Here is a 3,031-nt window from a genome sequence, read left to right on the forward strand (position 1 = left end):
AGGAAAGAACTTTACCTCATGGTCAGATTCAGGATTTCTCAAAGGGAGGTGCAGGAGCAGCAACCTGCATTGCAGGGGTGGCTGCACCTTCTACTCCCAGCCTTCTCTCCCACACCAGTGCAGGTAGACCATGCTATGGGAACCTCTGCCATTTTAAAGCCCCTAAACCCCTTAGCCCTCTCTCTTCCTATTCCTGCTCAGAGGCACTCCCCTTCTCCTTTTCCCTCACTTCCCCGATCACTCCCCTGCCCACCACTGCTGCTTTCTCCACTGTCTGGGGGGTGAGGAAGCTCCAGAGACAGCCAGGATGAGTGGGGGGCTGGGCTCAGCTGAGGAGGGGACAGCAGCAGAAGTAGTACCTTTCCACCCTGCTTCGTCACCATACAGGGAAGGGGAACTCCCTGCTGCATCCCCAGCTGAGCCCAGCCCCTACACGGCCAGCAGGAATGGCTCTGGTGCTTCTCTTTCCCCTGGAACAGCAGGTAAAGAAGGGGGTGAAGGGGAACGGGCAGGGAGAAGGCACATTTTTTTAGCAGAAAGAGGAAGGGAGGGAGGAATGTCACTTGCTTTAGGGACTTTAAAAAGTCTCTGGAAGCTCCTGTGGTACGCTCCAATTCAAAAGGGGTATGCTGTCACACCATTGCACCTAGTCAGATTGGTACAGACTGTGGGGGTTTTTGCTGTCCTCTGTAGTGTGGGCTGTAGCTCTCTTCCTGGAATCTCCTGAGCATATTTTGAACAACCCTTGCAGCATCAGGACGTTGGCTGATGTGGTCCCCCTCCTTTACCTGTGGCAGGTTAAGATATGATGTCTTGTGTTGTGTCAGGGTTGACTGTGTAGTTCATAGGTGGATTAATGCATGGGCCAGCTGGGCATGAGCCCAGGGGTCCCCACCAATTCAGGGCCCTGGGCCTGGGATCCTCATTGGCAGGGAAGTGAAATCTGCAGTTTTAAACTCGGCACCCATCTTTGGCACCAAGTTTAAAACTGCAGCTTTCACATTTGCTTCCCTGGGATCTGGAAGCAGGGTCCCTCCCCCAGTGGGGCTGGGGGGAGGGAGGGGAGGCTAGGGTTGGGCCAGCCGAGCTGCGCTGTGCCTGGGGGAGGGGGCGGGCCAGGTGGCTCCACGTCTTGGGAGGAGGGGGCTGAGCCAAGATGGCAGAAACGTGCCTCACCTGGTGGAGGGGAGGCAGTTGGGGCCAGGCCAGGAGTGCTGCGCTGTGCTGAGCCTTTGTGGGCAGCAGTGCTGGGAGGGCCTTGGGGGCTATAGCCCCCCAAAATTCATCTTAGTTCTCCGCAGCTGAGCCACCCCTCCCAGTGCCACCACCCACCCACAGAGACACAGTGCAGCCCCACTGGTCCGGCCCAGCCCAACTCAGCCCAGCCCAGTAGGCCCTCTGTGTTTGCCTGGCTGCACAGGACAGTGTGACAGGGGCCTGGTGGGCCTGTGTCCATGTGCAGAGAGTGAGAGTAGAGCTCACGCCCTGCGTCTGTGCACACTGTGCCATAGCAGAGGTGGGGGACAGGAAGAAGAGGCAGGCATGTGCTCCCAGCCCGGTGGGGTCCACACAGGCTCCACCACCAGAACTAGGAGGGGAACGGGCCCTTCTCCCCGCTCCCACGGGGGGCGGGAGCCTCCCATTTTGTGCTTACCCAGGGCCACAGTGCACCTTATTCCACCTCTGGTGTAGTTTTGCTAAGAGGTTAGACAATGGATTTTATGCTATGGTTTGGAAAGGAGTGCTCCTGCCTCCGGCAGGGGGTTCATCTTTGGAGGTCCCTTCCAGCCTTACTTCTCTGTGATTCTAAAAGTACAGTAACAGAAGCTGATCTTGTGAACACAGCAAAAGACATTTTGTCATGTTCTTTCATGCTCATTCCCTAACAAATTTACACCAATGTTATTTTGGAGGTACTTGGTATTTTTCTGACTGCTTATATTTAGGAAGCCGATCTTGGATTTTCAAGAATACTGCGTCTGCCACGCCACTGCTATCAATGGCTGTTTAGCTTTTTAGAAGTCAGTATTGAGGGATCTCATTTGGGCACTTAAACTTAGGCCCTCAGGTGAGCTGCAAAGGCTGGAGATGGGGTGGGGGGGCAGGAAGGGGGAGCCCTAGGGACAGAGGGACAGGTGGGAATGAGGGAGCCCCAGGAGTAGGGGGAACAAGGAGGAGTCTTGGGGGGCAGGGTTGAATCCTGGAATGGGAGGGCAGGAGGGGGGAGATTCTTTCCTTTTAGTCCTCAAGGCCCCTGCTGGCTTGAACATGCGACTGCTCCAGACTCGAGATAGCACTAACACTGATCAACATCTAAGGAGCTCAAAGTGCAGCGTGTAACAAGGCCTTGACGTAAAGAAAGAGTTAATCCCAAATCCGAGGTGCTTAGGTGATTTAAGTAGCTTTGCAGGCACAGTATTCAAACACTGAAACACTTTCCTTGACTTGCCTATATCCTACTTTTGAGTCAGTCATCTCTATGTACTCTCTTTGTTGGTAACAGCAGCAGTGGCTACCGTGATAGCGCTGCTGCTCCGCCCACCTATTTTTCCTTCAGTAAGAACTGGAGGCTGGTTGGCACAGAAGTTAGCTGGCCTTTGCCCCCCCTGCAGAGTGGGTGTTTCATCCCAACTTAAACCAGAACCTGGGTTCTGACTCAAAATGTCAGCTGCACAAGTTGTCCTAGGCTTAAATGATCTTCAAACCAGAATAAAATGTTTGTACATGGAGCTTGAGTTGCTTCTGGGATTAGCTATGACATAGTCCAAGTAACAAAGCTGGAGATGTTTAAAGGCGCAAATGGCAGTGGTGCCATTGAATGCCATGGAAATTAAACACCTCACTCTTGTTGGTGCCATTGAAAATATCTTCCCCTTAATAAACAGTAATAATAACCCCTCTATCTGCCTGCCAGAAACATTGAGAATGCAGCAGGGAGTCAGGGATTGCAACAGAGAGCTGGAGCCTTCAGTGAAAAGTTAGGCAGCTCTGTTGGGGGGGGGAGGGCAGTTAAACTTGGAAAAAATTAGCT

Source organism: Crocodylus porosus, unplaced genomic scaffold, assembly GCF_001723895.1.
Source record: "Crocodylus porosus isolate Cpor-Errol unplaced genomic scaffold, CroPor_comp1, whole genome shotgun sequence".
Lineage (NCBI taxonomy): Eukaryota > Metazoa > Chordata > Crocodylia > Crocodylidae > Crocodylus > Crocodylus porosus.